This window comes from Conger conger, chromosome 16, assembly GCF_963514075.1.
Source record: "Conger conger chromosome 16, fConCon1.1, whole genome shotgun sequence".
In the NCBI taxonomy this organism is placed as follows: Eukaryota; Metazoa; Chordata; class Actinopteri; order Anguilliformes; family Congridae; genus Conger; species Conger conger.
This window is the reverse complement of record NC_083775.1, coordinates 9,929,587-9,945,631: the sequence shown is the minus strand read 5'-3', so window position 1 is coordinate 9,945,631 and position 16,045 is coordinate 9,929,587.

Here is a 16,045-nt window from a genome sequence, read left to right as displayed (position 1 = left end):
AACACATAAAGTTCCATAGTTCCATTGCCGAAGGTTTATTTTCATTTCCATTTCTTATCTTTATTTCAATCTTTATTTATATATTTCTTATTTTATATCTTATTTAAAAAAAAGAAGAAAAAAAGACATTTAAAGGGTTATTTTTCTTTCCTCTTTCTGGTTGTTTTTATTCAGTATTGGGGAAAAGCAAATGCAACGAAGAAAGGTTGATCTTGTGATGTTGACGGGCTGCTCAGAAATGTCGGATAAGATTGTTACCCCCCTGGACTATATGTCCAAACATTTTGAAACTGAATATAGCAAAACAATGTCTACTTGGAAAAAATGGACGGAGGGTTACAACAATGTGTGGCCAGATAAGACTGGAACATTTAAACCTGATTACTTGAAGTGCGTTGATGCTGTGTTGACCGAGAAGGAAAAGAAACCAGGCTGGGGGAGCAAAATTGAGTTGAAAATGTACCAACAACATTTCAAGGAATGGAGAGCTGAGTCGCAGAGGCGTCAGAACAGGCTTGCCGGAGAGACTGAAGCTACCAGGAAGAAGCAGGGAGGGGCACCTGCGAAGGAGGAGCTTCTCTGTGATGCAAAACCAAGCGGCCCTGCCCTTCTTGGGAGACCACCACCTTATGCTGGAGCTCCCCCTACCGGAAAATTGTATCCTGACATTGAGGAGGTCCAAATGATGGTAAGTCAAGCGAATACATCTGTCACTGGATTACAGATGGAAGGAGACCTGCAGGTGGAAGGACAACTCAGCGTGAAGGGACTTATAAGGCCAGCTGAGCACCTCCTGTCCTCCCCACTAGAGGGACGTCAGCAGCCCTTCCAGAACACCCCTTGAGGCAAGACCATTCTGTTCATTGCAGAGTGATGACCGTGAGAGCCAGCTGTTTGGAAGATCCATTGCCCCATCCCTGTCAGAAGCAAGACCTGAGCAACCCTGCCAGAAGCAAGAGCACTCCCTAAAGGCTAGTACTGGGAACGAGACTTTTATCCTGTGGAAAGAAAGGGAGGAAAAAGAGAGACGAGAAAAGGAATTGAGAGAAAGAGCAAGTAAATGTGAAGAAGAACCCCAACTTCGGTGCATCGCTGATGAAGGTGGGGAAAAGCAGAGACTGGCAATTGTTGCGAGAAGACCCTGCAGATGGCGGAAAGGAGAAAAATAATATCCTGGTACCTTGACACGAGCAGCATGGATGAGGACAGGGATGGAGAGGACTGCATCCTCAAAGGGAAGTTAAGAATCTACCCCAAGAGAAGGGAAGACAAAGACCTGATGGACTTTTCATCCGATGACGACAGAGAACCAAGCACCACTGCACTGACGATGCAAGCCTTGCATCTTACTGAGAACGCACATAGAGCCAGAAAGATGTCGGAAAAACACCAAAAATCGGGAGGAAGCCCTGAGGACCAGAAAGAATTAGAGCACTTCGCAAACCAGGCCGAGGCCGCTGCACGACGAGCCCAGAAGAAACTCTGAAGGCAGGAAAAGAAGAAACAGTCTCCCACCAGGAAAAGTCGCAGATTGAAGGATCAAGGAAGAAGGAAATTGGGGTTTGAAGATAACAGTGAAAACGATGAAGGAGACAATCAATGCCCCCTCATTGCCCTACCCCAGCCTGGCGGGGGGCAACCACTCCAACCATGTACCAACCATGGTCCCATACAGATATGGAAACCATGATCAAGTCTCTGCCCAAGCTACAGCAAGGGGCGGACCCCTGGATTGCTGCATTCCAGCAGAAGAACTCCCACTCAAACCTCTGCCTGGGGGACATGAAGCAACTCCTGTTTTCCATTGCTGGTGGGGAAACACGTAAGATCTTAGAGCAAGCTGGACTACAACCATGCCTGGATACCAATGGAAATGACGACGTGCCCTTCCGTTCGCATCAGAAAGCCCTGTGCTGAAGCCGCAGGGTTCACCACAGCCGTACTGGCACAGCTTGTCATGAAACAGTTCGAACCGCTAGCCTATTACAGCACCAGGCTAGATGCTGTGGAAAGAGGACTGCACCCATGTGAAAGAGGCTTAGCAGCAGCTGCGTTTGCCGTGAACAAGGCAAACCCTTTAATGGCCGGACACCCAACCACGCTATATGTGTCACACGCTGTGGACTCCATGCTGTCCAGAGGAAAATCTGCTCTAACCCACCGAAGAGTTTCTGGCTACGAAGTTTTGTTGACTCAACCACACATCACAATCACTCGCTGCCAGGTTGTAAACCCAGCCACTCTCATGACCACTCCCCTTGATGGAGAACCACACAACTGCACAGCCACAGTTGAAGAAGACTCAACTGCTAGACCTGATCTGTTTACAAACCCCCTCACTACCCCTGACATGATTTTGTTTGTTGACGGCTCATCGTTTATTGACCCCAAAGGCTGTAGGAAGTCAGGATGTGCCATTGTCACTCAACACGCCCCTTTTACTTACCACACTGTAATGGAATCAGCTCTAGCTCCAGGAACTAGTGCCCAGCAGGCAGAGATAGTAGCACTGGCTAGAGCCTGCCAGTTGGCAGAAGGGAAGTCCGTCAACATCTATAGTGACTCTGCCTATGCTTGCGGGGTGGTACATTCTTGGGGGGCCACTTGGGCCCGTCGTGGGTTTTTAACAGCTACTGGGACACCGGTGAAAAATAAAAAAGAGATCTCTGCCTTACTCGAGGCAATTAAACTACCATCAAAGCTAGCCGTGATCAAATGTACAGCACACACAAAAAAAAAACAAGACCCTGTTTCCCAGGGCAACGCGCACGCGGATGCTGCAGCTAAAAGAGCTGCTGACCTACCATCTGGGCCTGCTAATCAGGCCCCTGTAATTGAAATACAGGAATTTACTTTGCAAGAACTTTTGGAGGTCCAGCAGACTGCCTCCACAACTGAGCAAGAACTCTGGAAATTCAGAGGTTGCCCTAAGGATCCTATCACAAATATATGGCGCCAGAACTCCACAAGCAAAGTTGTTGCCCCAAACTCCCTGTTGCAACTCCTATGCAGATCGGCTCACGGTGTGTGCCACTCTCCAAGGGGGGAGATGATCGAGAAGATTCAAAGATTTTGGTTTAACCGAAACAGTTACCAATTGGATTTCACACTGTTCAATTTGCCAAGAAAACAATGTGCACAAAGGGATACCCACCCAACCAGGAAGCATGCCCCCTGCCCAAGGCCCATTCACCCATCTAGTGATGGATTACATAGATATGATCACACCTGCGGAGGGGAAAAGGTATTGTTTGGTGATCATAGACAGGTTCTCTAGGTGGGTAGAAGCATTCCCCACAAGACATGCAGACGCAGCTACTGTGGCCAAGGCTTTGGTCACAGAAATTTTCCCACGCTTTGGGGTCTGCCAGAACCCGTCTTCCGACAATGGTACACATTTCACATCAGAAGTCGTCAAATCTGTTTGTTTAATGACAGGGGTCAAACAAAAATTCTCCACAGTTTACCATCCACAGTCTGCCGGCATAGTCAAGAGATGCAATGGCATTCTAAAAAATAAAATAATCAAAGCATGCAAAGAGACAGGAATGTCATGGGTCAAGTGCCTGCCCCTAGCTCTCATGGCCATGAGAAATAGCAGGAGCAGGATAACACACTTGACACCCCATGAAATGATTACTGGGAGGGTAATGAATGTCCCAGCAACTAGGCCCAGGATGGGAGAAGTAAGTTTGGAGGTGTTAGAATCAGAACTTGGGGGGTATTTGAAAAACTTAAATCGGGTTGTCAGTGTCATTTATTCCCAGAACAAACAGGCCCAAGAACCACCACCAACAGCAGAGGAAGGAGAGCAGCTGAAGGTAATCCCCGGTGACTGGGTCTACGTGAAAAAATTCAAGCGGAAGTGGAAACATCCCAGACAAGTGGGACCCTATCAGGTGATATTTTCCACACCCACAGCAGTTAAAGTTAAGGAAATCACATCATGGATACACCTAACCCATTGCCGACAAGCCCCAGACCCAACCGACCACGATCAGAACTCTCACCCCCTAGGCCCTGTAAAAGGGTTTTAAAATGGGCTTTTGGGATAGGACATCTTGGACTACTTATGCTAATATTCTTTGCCTTTTCTCCTGAGAACAACCCTATAGCGCAGAGAAAGGAAAAACGACAGCAGAACTCACTTCTAACAAATTTATCATGGCTCCAGGGAACTGAATATGCCTCCTACCACTCAAACGTTTGGTGGAGTTACATGAATTACTCCACACGGGAACAAGCTAACATAATCACAGACTGCTACGTATGCGCGATAATGCCTCACTCCACTGCTTCCCCCACCTTACTTTTGGCCCAACCATATTCCCAGAGTGAATCATTAGAGCTAGCTCAATCAGTAGGATATGCTGCACACTTCACTGCACCGCCCAACAGCACTCAACTAGGTATGCTGACACCAGGAGAATGGGGCCATTCTTACAATGCCTTTTGGAAAGGCCAGCCCATACTACCAAGCCACTAATCCCCTGAAAAAACTATAGCCCAAATACGACCCAGAACCCGTTTTCCTGTCTGCTTCAAAGGGAGCAGTTGTTTAGATATGGGAACAACTACCCATTGTAATTTAACCTTAAATGCCACCCGAATGAGGGAAGTGACTAACACTGATTTAACTAAAGGGACTGCTATTGCATTAGACATGTATTGGCAGTGTGGGGAAAATGCTTGGAACCGCCTACCGGTTCGCTGGGGGGGAATATGTGCTCCTGTCACACTAATACAGTCAGTTTTCATAGTTCAAGCGAAGCCAGAGGACCTAGGGAAACATAGAATAACACATAGATGGAAAAGACGAGTCGAGTTGGGCAGACAGGTACAAGCCAAGCCTTAATCACATACCGTATGACCAAAGACTTTTCAGCAGTACTGCAAGCACATCCTGCAGGTGGACCCTGATGAAGGGCCCGACGCCAATGGGGTAAACAACAAGCACAAGGCTATAGTTATCGATAACTCTGATCCTGAAAATCCAAGTGAATGTTACGATGATGAAAGGCACCGCTCCCCAATTGTTTATGATCACGAGTAAGTATTGTCATAAAACACAAAACCACATAAACATGTAAGATGCAACACATAGAGGCAAACACGAACACCTATGGACAACGACGACAAGGGAAACACAGGAGGGAAAACAACCTCCTGATATTTGAAGGTCTTTGATAGGTTAGATGCACTGACACATAGAGGTAACAATAAATAGACAGGCCTGATTGCGACGGCTGAGTGATGTGCTAGTAACCTCTCCTCAGGCCAACAATCCAACTGATGACGTCTCACGGATTTGAAGATCATGGTACAAGAACTGATGCTATTCCTATATTTCTCTTTTGCTCATTTTAAACAATGATTATTGTGATTGATAGATTAAATGATTAGTATATTCGTTAGATGAAATGATTGTTGTAATTGATGTATGAAATGATTAGTATAATTGATAGATTAAATGGTTAATGCTATTGATAACGAATGAATTTGGGCATGGTAAAATAATTAATGAAAGAGTGATAACGTTAAAGTTAACTCTCAAGAATGTGAGACCTAGTGGTCTCAAAGGGGGGAATGTTGAAGTTTGATCAAAATGCCCTTATTGAAAATCAGGAATGATGAAGTTTGATTTAAATACTTTCAGAATCATGTGCAAAAATACCCTTTCCTAAATGTTACTATATATCTCTATACTATATTTCAAATGCTGTTTAGTACTACAATGATAAGCCATACTGTTTGAAGAATTATTATTAATTATGTTAAAATGAATAAGTCAGTCATCTTGAGCAATTAGAACTGTGTGTCTGTTAAAACACATTGAGCTGAAAAGTACAGTCTGTTTAATGAAAGTGCAGAGAACACTTAATCAGGTGTTTACAAACCATGGCATTGGATGCGGCCTGTTTTGACTCTGTGATGCAGCCCAAGAGATGTGGGTCTTTGCAAAGAGATGTTTTGAGTTAGTGATCACCAGCTCAATTTGCCTGCATCATTATATAGGCGAAAGGTTAAGACAGCTCAGCTTTCATAGAGTGACAGAAAATATTAAGGCGGGTTAAGAGAGACAATGTGATGATTTATGACAAATGATTGGTTAGCTATAATGTATAAAGACTAGGATACTTCCTACTGTTACTTGGGAATTCTCTGATCTCTGGAAGTTCTCTGGAGCGCACAGACTCCCCAGATTAATCTGTTTTATTTTTAATTAAAGATTTATAATGAGCAACTACTGAGTCTGAATATTTTTTCAAAATCATTGCTGCCAAAACAACTTCACCTACGTAAAAGGGACGAGGAGGAAAAGAGACAAAAAATATTTCCTCAACATTTGTCATGTTAGTTTTGTGTTGAGCTAGCTGGCTAGTTTGGTGGTTAAGTCATGTTAGTCTTGTAACGTTGCCTGGTTTAATGCTGGTTACCTAGACAGTAGCTTCAACAGAGATGTTGTCTCTACTATCGTTACTACTAGCTACTATCGTTAGCCCAGCTGGCTGGCTATTGCCAGAAACCCTAGAGAATCAGAAACAACTCCAATGCCAGATAGCCTACTAGGAATTTGCTGTGGTCAGTTGGTGCATAACACTGCTGAATAGACAACGTTAGATACTGTTGTCTATCCAGCAGTGTTATGTACCAACTGACCACAGCAAATTCCCAGTACGTGTAAAAACCTACCTTCCAATGAACTTGATTCTGATATTCTGATTATGACCAACCTCATTGTGGCAGGCAGGGGGCGTTGTTAGCTGACTTAGATTAGACTGAGTGGGAATGAAGAAGTGGATATATGTTGCATGGCTGACGTGTCTCTTTGCTTCTGACTGACGGGCGGGAGCCGACGCGCGTCAGTGGACGGGGAGAACCGGGAAAGCAGCAGGAGACGCAGGCAGATAAACGGAGCGATTTGACTGAGACTGACAAGCCCCGGGACTGTCTGCACGTTCAAAGACTCTTGTACTTAAATAAAATCTCCCATCAGTGTCCGACCAGAGCTGTCTGTGCCTTCTTCGGGGATAATAATCCCCCTGTCACCCACAATTATACTAATCAATAACAGTATAGCCTAACGGTAGATAATTTGATTGTTAGCTACAGAAGTTCCAGAAGGTCCAGCTACACAACTGCAGCCCGCAGTCTCCACGTCTCCTGCCTCCGTTACCACCACCCACGCATTGTGCCAGGAATTGTTGAGACACTGGCTGGGTTCGACATTTGCCTTCAAATACACAAAGCTGTCGTGTTTGTATGTTAGTACACAACCAACTTTGTTGCTGTGGAGATATTGGTAGGCCTCTGAGCTTTTTAGATTTTCCATAGCGTTGCCGTCTACCGCCATTGAGTCCACGAAGTAGGAACCAATCTTGCTGTATGTGATGTTGGGCAATTTAGAAATTATTCTCCCAAGTGTGTACTGTATACGGGTGTGGGATAGACGCAGTACCTTCCCTTGATAGAGAAGTAGGTGAATGTTCCCATTTCATTCGCATTTTAGTTATACAAACGTTATACAAAAATGAAAACACGGGGGTAACAACAACTTTCTCTCGGTAACTCGGTAACTTCAACCGGAAGTGCAATACCCACTGAGGCCCGAATGCGGAAATACACCGGAAATGCTCCGGAAACTTGTCTATATAGATAAACACATTCTTCAAACAAGTATTTAAAGCTTTATAATGCAATGCGGTGGAATTGTCACCATGGCAGAACATAATGGGAAGGAGTGGATATTGTGCCCCCTCCTGTGGCTAATTCAGGTACTGCTGCTCAGGGCTTCAGACTGCTGCCAATGATCTGGCGGGATATTAAGGGGAAGTAAATGGGTTATGAATACATTGGGTAAAATGGATTAATTAATCATGGGTAACGCTTTACTACTATATATTGGTGGTGTGGAAAAAGTTAATCAGTACTTGTCATTTTATTGTATTAAGGTGTAATTAGGGTTACTATTCTTGAACTATTTCTACTACAGGCATAATCACTTAAGTATCTTTCTACGAAGTAGAAGTGGAAGATTCTTTTCTCACTGAAAAGATTTTCTGCTTTTGAGTGGATACAGATTATTATGGCGCTGCTTGTCATGCATAGAGATACAATGGAGCCACAGCCAAAACACAGGACAAATCCCTTTCAAAATGGACAATATCTCCAGAAATGAGCATTCTGCATTGTGTTTGTTTTCTATGCTATGTCTCGGCAGTTTAAAAACTTGTTCATATTCATAAACATACTCAATAATAATAAATATATTTCAATGTTCACTGATATTAAATGGGGTCACATCAATGAAAATGCCCTCTACATTACATTACATTATTGGCATTTGGCAGACGCTCTTATCCAGAGCGACGTACAGTTGTTTAGACTAAGCAGGGGACAATCCTCCCCTGGAGAAATGCAGGGTTAAGGTCCTTGCTCAAGGGCCCAGCGGCTGTGCAGATCTAATTGTGGCTACAACCGGGATTAGAACCACCGACCTTGCGTATCCCAGTCATTTACCTTAACCTTAACCTTAACCACTACGCTACAGGCCGCCCTTTGAAGCCAAAGGTGTTTTCACGGTCTTCCTCAGAAATATTCACTTGAGAATACTGGAGCGGCCAGAGAGATTCCTTGGAAGTCATCTATTTTGACGTAGGCATCGCAAAAAATTTTTTTTGTTGTAAAACGTCAACCTTTTTGGCCATAAAATCTGAAGAACTATTTTTGCCGAAGCGAAACAGTCTCAGCATGTATATTGAAAGTGCTACTGCTTTGTGACTCAGGCAAAACAATTCTGTGTTGTTTTATGCAAGCATAACAAACGTTAAATCATTTGAAATGTAATGTCATTAGCTACAATTCTTCAGTCATTATTTCAATACCATACCACTAGCCGGTTCTAGGCAGAGCTGAAGCTATACTGTATTTTTTGCTCACAGATAGGGATAGAAAGGGTTTAAGGGGATAACAAAGATATCAATTAAATTGCTGAATTTGTTCATAGCCTGAGCAACCTGTTGAATAAACCTTCATCAAAATGTACAACTCACAACCAGATTAAAAGTGAGAAAGTAACAACAAATTCTCATGTCTAATCTAAAAACGAGTTTCAACTACCTCAACTACAAGACAAGGTTAAAGACATCAAATATATCAACAACCAGCTTCTCTACATCCCTGCTAAGTCCTCTCCGTCAATCGACCTCTCATTGACTGTTGAGGACTTTGTAGTTTCCTCCTCCCGTACGGCAAAGAATCTTGGGGTGACTCTTGATAACTGCCTCACCCTGGCTCCACAAGTATCCTCCACTGCCAGAACCTGCAGGTTCTTTCTGAATAATATACGCCGTATCCGTCATCTCCTGACTGAAAAAGCCACCCAGCTCCTAGTCCAGGCGCTCGTCATTTCCCGCCTGGATTACTGCAACTCCCTCCTAGCCGGTCTCCCAGCATGTGCCATCAAGCCCCTTCAGCTGGTCCAGAATGCTGCAGCCCGCCTGATCACCAGTCAGCCCAGGTCGGGTCATGTCACCCCGCTTCTCATTGGCCTCCACTGGCTTCCTATTGCCGCACGCATCCGTTTCAAGGCCCTAGTGTTGGCATTTCAGGCTGCTAAGGGGACTGCCCCACCTTACATACAATCCCTGATCACTCCCTACTCCCCAGCTAGACCACTCCGGTCTGCCAGCTCTGGTCGCCTTACGGTTCCCTCTCTACGTGCACCTGGCGGTCGAGCTGCACGTTCACGCCTGTTTTCCGTTCTGGTTCCTCAGTGGTGGAGTGACTTGCCTACCACGGTCAGAACAGCAGAATCCCTCCGCAGACTCAAAACCCACCTTTTCAAACTCTACCTTAGTCCTCCTTTCTGATATCCCTATCCTTGTCTAACCCCCCCCCCCCCCCCCCCAAAAAAGAAAAAAAAAAGAAAAAGGAAAATGCACTTCTGCTGACAACTATGTTTAGAACAGCATTTCCTGTGTATTTTGCTAGTTTCTGGATGTGATGCTCTGACTTATGGTAGAACCTATGCACTTGTAAATCGCTTTGGATTAAAAGCGTCTGCCAAACGACTAAAATGTAAATGTAAATCAGGCCTCAACAACCATTATCTATAACAGGAGTCCTCGCTCCTGGTCCAGGAGAGCTGCAGGGTGTGCTGGCTCACTCAGCACTTAATTGATTAATTAAGGCAGGTAGTTACAGTTAACTCGCCTCACCTGATTTCTCCGCTCTGAATTTGATGCTGATATTAAGGTGAAAACAAAAAGAAAACATTATGATTTCCGCTTTTTGCCTATCAATCTACACTCAGTAACCAACAATGACAAAGTGAGAACATGTCTTTAAAAAGTTTAGCAAATTTATTAAAAAACATAAACTGAAATCTCTCATTGATAAATGCAATTATCATTTATTTATTCAGTATTTTGAAGAAGCCTCTTTGGCAGCAATTACAGCTTTGAGTCTTCTTGGGTAAGTACAAGTCTCTACAAGCTTTGCACTGTAGCACACTTGTATTTGGGCAGTTCATCCCATTCTTCCTGGCAGATCCTTTCAAGCTCCATCACATTGGATGGGAAGCGTCTGCCATCTTCAGGTCTCTCCACAGAGGATCTATGGGGTCTAAGTCTAGGCTATGGCTGGGCCACTCAAGGACAGACAGAGACTTGTCCCGAAGCCAGTCCAGAGTTGTCTTGGCTTATGCTTCATGCTGAAAGGTGAACCATTTCCCCAGTCTGAGGTCTGCACTCTGGAGCAGGTTTCCTTCAATGTCCTTTCTGTATTTGGCTGCATTCATCCTCCCCTCAATTCTGACTAGTCTCCCTGCTGCTGAGAAGCACCTCCATAGCATGATGCTGCCATCACCGTGCTTCACCATAGGGGTGGTATTCTGTTCAGTGCAGAGTTCAATGTATGTCTCATCAGACCAGATCATCTTTTTTCTCATGCTCGCAGAGTGCAAGAGGGCTGTCACATACCTTTTACTCAAGAGTGGCTTCCGTCTAACCACTCTACCATAAAGGCCTGAGTACTGCTGAGATGGTCTTCCGTCTGGCAGGTTCTCCCATCTCTGCAGAGGACTTCCGAAGCTCTGTTAGAGTGAACTCCCTGACCAAGGCCCTTCTTCTCTGGTTAGTCCTGATGGTGCCAATCTTTTTCCATTTCATAATTATTGAGGTCACTGTTCTCCTGGGAACACTCACAGCTTCAGAAATGGTTTTATACCCTTGTTCTGATCCATGTCTCACCACAATTTTATTGCAGAGGTCTCGAGAGATAATTAAAGCAAACCAGATGAACCTGGCCAAAATTTGGAGTGCCAGAGCAAAGGGTCTGGATACTTATCTGGAAACATTTCTAGACATGTTTTCACTGTGTCCTTATGGGTTATTAAGTGTGGATTGATTGGCAAAAATTGCAATTTTATCCATTTAAAATTAAATCTACAACACAATACAACTTTGTTGTCGTCGCTCTGGATAAGAGCGTCTGCCAAATGCCATTAATGTAATGTAATGTAACAATAAAGTGTGCAGAAAGTGAAGGGGTCTGATACTTTCTGAAGCCACTGTGTTGGTACCCTTTATAGAAATAGAGAAAAAAGACTGCTTGTACAGTAATAACCAACGTGGATCATAATCTATATTTTATGTTTAAACATAAGGGACAAATATTTACTTTTATTTCAATAAATTTACTCTCATGTTTCCATGTTTTTTCTGTCTTTTTTCTGAAAATCACAAGTTCCAAAATTAACCCCTAACTAAATTAATCAATAAATCAATAAATACAATCAAACACAGTGAAATTGGACTTTTATTCAATTGAGTTAATCTCAGTCTAAAGGAAACATATTATGTAAAAATGAGGCAACAAGCATGCAAAATCCCTTTGTCAACCATCAGCATGAGAAAGGCCAATGAACTGTCAATTCAGAAGATACAGATGGTAAATGATTGATGATAAATGGATACACATACCACTTACCAGTGTAAGGGCAATAATAAAAAGGAGTAAGTCATATGGAATGGTTGCAAACCTGCCAGGAAGAGGCTGCAATTACATATTATACCTATGGACAGTAAGGAAGAGTCTGAAGAAGGCAATAAGTAATCCAAGGATCAAGGTCTAAGAATTGGAGAGACTGGTTGTGGGTCTTGGGGTCACCAAATCTCAAAAAGAACAATAAAATGGCATCTCCAAACTAAAAAAAAACTTTGGAAGGGTGGTAGACAGCCCTTACTGAGCACAATAAACAAAACTAAGCATCTTGGCAAACCTCATTGAATTATGACTGGAAGAGAGTGCTGTGGTCAGATGAGACGAAAACTGAATGGTGGCAAAATGGGAGAAGCAATGCATAGCTACTGTTAAATATGGCAGTGGGTCATTGATGTTTTGGAGATGTTTTGCTGCCAGCACTCCAGGGGCACTATTTAAGATAAATGGCACAATTAATTCAACAAAGTACCAGGAAATATTTGAGGGAAATTATTATTTTTTTGAAAAATGTAGGACCTTGTTTGAGTCCATTGAATCATTAATAAAGCGCACGACTTTACACACGTTGGAAAATAAAGCTTATGTCGATAACTGTATTATTTCTTGAGCCCACTGTATACCCATACATACCCCTTCCCCCCATCCCACCAGGTCCTGCTCTTGGTCCTCAGAGTATATAATATATAGAGACCAATAGAAGCCAATGGGGAGAAGTTTCTGCCACACAGGGCCACATGTTCGCCCACTGCTCAAGCTCAGTTAAAATTTCTACATTTCTAAGCAAAGATTTCTCGTCTTGGGGAAATAAAAACATCTACTGTATGCTAGGGGGGAAAAAATACCTTGGAAAAAAACATTTCAAAAATAATAAAAAACATCAGTATAGGAGCGGAAATATTTTACATTTTCTGTCAAACATGAATGGAATCCAATAAGAAAATAGGCTTTTTGAGAGAAAAAAGAATATCTTGATAGTTACTATGTTATACTTTGGTCACTAATTTAAATCGCTATTTTATCACAATATGAAATAATTTCAGTTTCAGACTAATTGTTATATTTATCTCTATTTAATTTGATATCTAATTCAATCCGATTTTTGCCTTAATTAAACTGAAACTATTATTCCTATTTTACTGCTATTATTAAGTTTGCTGTTAACAGGCTATTCAAAAATTAATTCAAACTCAAACATACATATATGAATTCACCTTTTAACCAAAAACAAATCTTACCTCTGTTAACACAAAACCATTCAAACAATTCAGTATACACAACACAATGAATCACTTTGTTTCTCTTTCTTTTCTTAAGTTCAGTCTCTCAATTTTCTCAGTTCCTTTCAATAACTCAGTTCGTTCAAGGACAGCAAATTTCCAGTGTGAAAATCCGTCGATCTCATCGCACACACATTGATGAATATTGTTCTCGTGGGTGGCTCGCCATCCTGTTTTCCGTGCAGAAACTTGGTCGTTGAATCCACACAATGTATCACAAATATTAGTTTGGTCTTTCTTTCAAGGTTGTTACCGTTACCAACCGGTAAATCAGGTACCTGATATACTGTATAATTCGGCTATAATTTATTTGTTTCGTACTTATCTGTAATCTTTAATCATCTTTCTTTGCAGCGAACTCCATTCTTTTTCCTTTTTCGTTTTTCTTTAGCTTAGGTCTGTTGTATTCTACAGTTCCTTTTTTCTCCACAGGGTGAAGCTCTTATATGGCATGTGACCTAATTGATCATAGATTCAGCAATCATATTTCGTTTTATGACATTATGACTTATTTTAAGAACCCTTACCCTTATTTAAATATTTATTTTATTTGCTATCATTTTGATATGTCATTATACATTTAGATAAAATGTAATAAGTCTGTTATATTTGCAGTTCTACAGGGTAATGCATTTTAAGCCTGGCTTATACTTTATTTATGCAGGGAGGTACTAATGAGACTCTTTCAAAGGAGCCCAGACTACAAAACATGATTCCAAAATAATTGTAAAAACTGTTTGTGAGTTCCAAGTTACAACAACAGAAGTACATATACACAAATAGAAAAAACAATTTACATATGAATATACACCGATCAGCCACAACATTAAAATCACTGACAGGTGAAGTGAATAACATTGATCAGCTCGTTACAATGGCACCTGTCAAAGGGTGGGATATATTAGGCAGCAAGTGAACAGTCAGTTCTTGAAGCTGGAAGCAGGAAAAATTGGCAAGCGTAAGGATCTGAGTGACTTTCACAACAGCCAAATTGTGATGGCTAGATAACTGGGTCAGAACATCTCCAAAACGGCAGGTCTTGTGGGGTGTTCCCGGTATGCAGTCGTTAGTACCTACCAAAAGTGGTCCATGGAAGGACACCAGGCACCAGGGTCATGGGCACCCAAGGCTCATTGATGTACGTGGGGAGCGAAGGCTAGCCCGTCTGGTCCCATCCCACAGATTCCTACTGTAGAACAAATTGATGAAAAACCTAATGCTGGCTATGATAGAAAGGTGTCAGAACACAGTCTGCGTATGGGGCTGCATAGCTGCAGATCAGAGATCGGGTCAGAGTGCCCATGCTGACCCTTGTCCACCGCTGAAAGCGCCTACAATGGGTGTACGTGAGCATCAGAACTGGACCATGGAACAATGGAAGAAGGTGGCCTGATGAATCACATTTTCTTTTGCATCATTTGGATGGCCGGGTGTGTGTGTGTTGTTCACCTGGGGAAGGGATGGCACCAGGATGCACTATGAGAAGAAGGCAAGCCGGCAGAGGCAATGAGATGCTCTGGGCAATGTTCTGCTGGCCAACCTTTGGTTCTGACATTCAAGTGGATCTTCCTTTGACATGTACCACCTACCTAAACATTGTTGCACACGGCAAAGTACACCCCGTTAGAGGACAAGCTTTCCGATTATGACGAAGAAATACAACCTTACAGTTTTGAACCTGAATTTACAGAGGAAGAATTTTGTGAGTGAGAGAGACGTACAGCAGAGGACGATCTCAAAACGCTTGCTCCACTGCAGCCATCGCCATCAGATGCTCAGGGAACAAATCTATATTGTAATTAATGACAGGGGCTCCACTATCGCCATCACGTCATGTTCGATGGCAGTGTCAAGGTTTGAGAATCGCTGAAGTTCATTCCCATATAGTGAATTTAATTTAATGAGAAATGTAGTTGTGTCTTCTTATTTAATTCCATTCAAATTATAAAGAGGGTGGCTATTCACATCGCCTACATCACAGGTGTCAAACTCCAGTCCTGGAGGGCCACAGTGTCTGCTGGTTTTTGGGATGTTCTCGGCACCTGAGGTTCATTCAAGTCATTGATTGGCTAAAGACACACCTTGTTCTCAAGGCCTTCATTGACAGCTGATTGGACGGAACCCCAAAAACCTGCAGACACTGTGGCCCCCTGAGAATTCAGTTTGAAACCCCTGGCCTACGTCATCACAGTCTGTAATTTAGCTAGCTAGCAAGCTAGCCCCAGAATTATGAGCGATTGGAGCAATCTAGTTAGCTAGCTAAATTAGCTGGCTACAACTGAACCAGAGCATCGTTGCTTTATCTAATGAGTGAAAACAGCATAGCTGTCGACATCCAATGAAAAGTGAGCTTGCAAAACACAACAGGAAGCTATGCTGTCAGATTTATTGATGATGGTGATGGCTACAATGGAGCTAGTAGAATGTCAACATGATGGCTGATGGCGATTGTTGACGTTGATGGCTGCAGAGGAGCCGTGCCGTAACTAACATTACGGTATTTTCGCTGGAGAATAATGTGATCGCCTGGATGGGTGGCTGTCCATAAACCAGTCTCTGCATTCAAGGGTGGAGTTTGAGTGCCCGTTACCTTCTGGGAAACACAGGCTGGAGATTCTAACCAAACTGGACATGTTTGTTTTCAGAAGTTTTGCCCCATATTTAGGAAACTGCTGACAGTGATTAGGGGCGGCCTGTAGCGTAGTGGTGAAGGTAAATGACTGGGACATGCAAGGTTGATGGTTCTAATCCCGGTTTAGCCA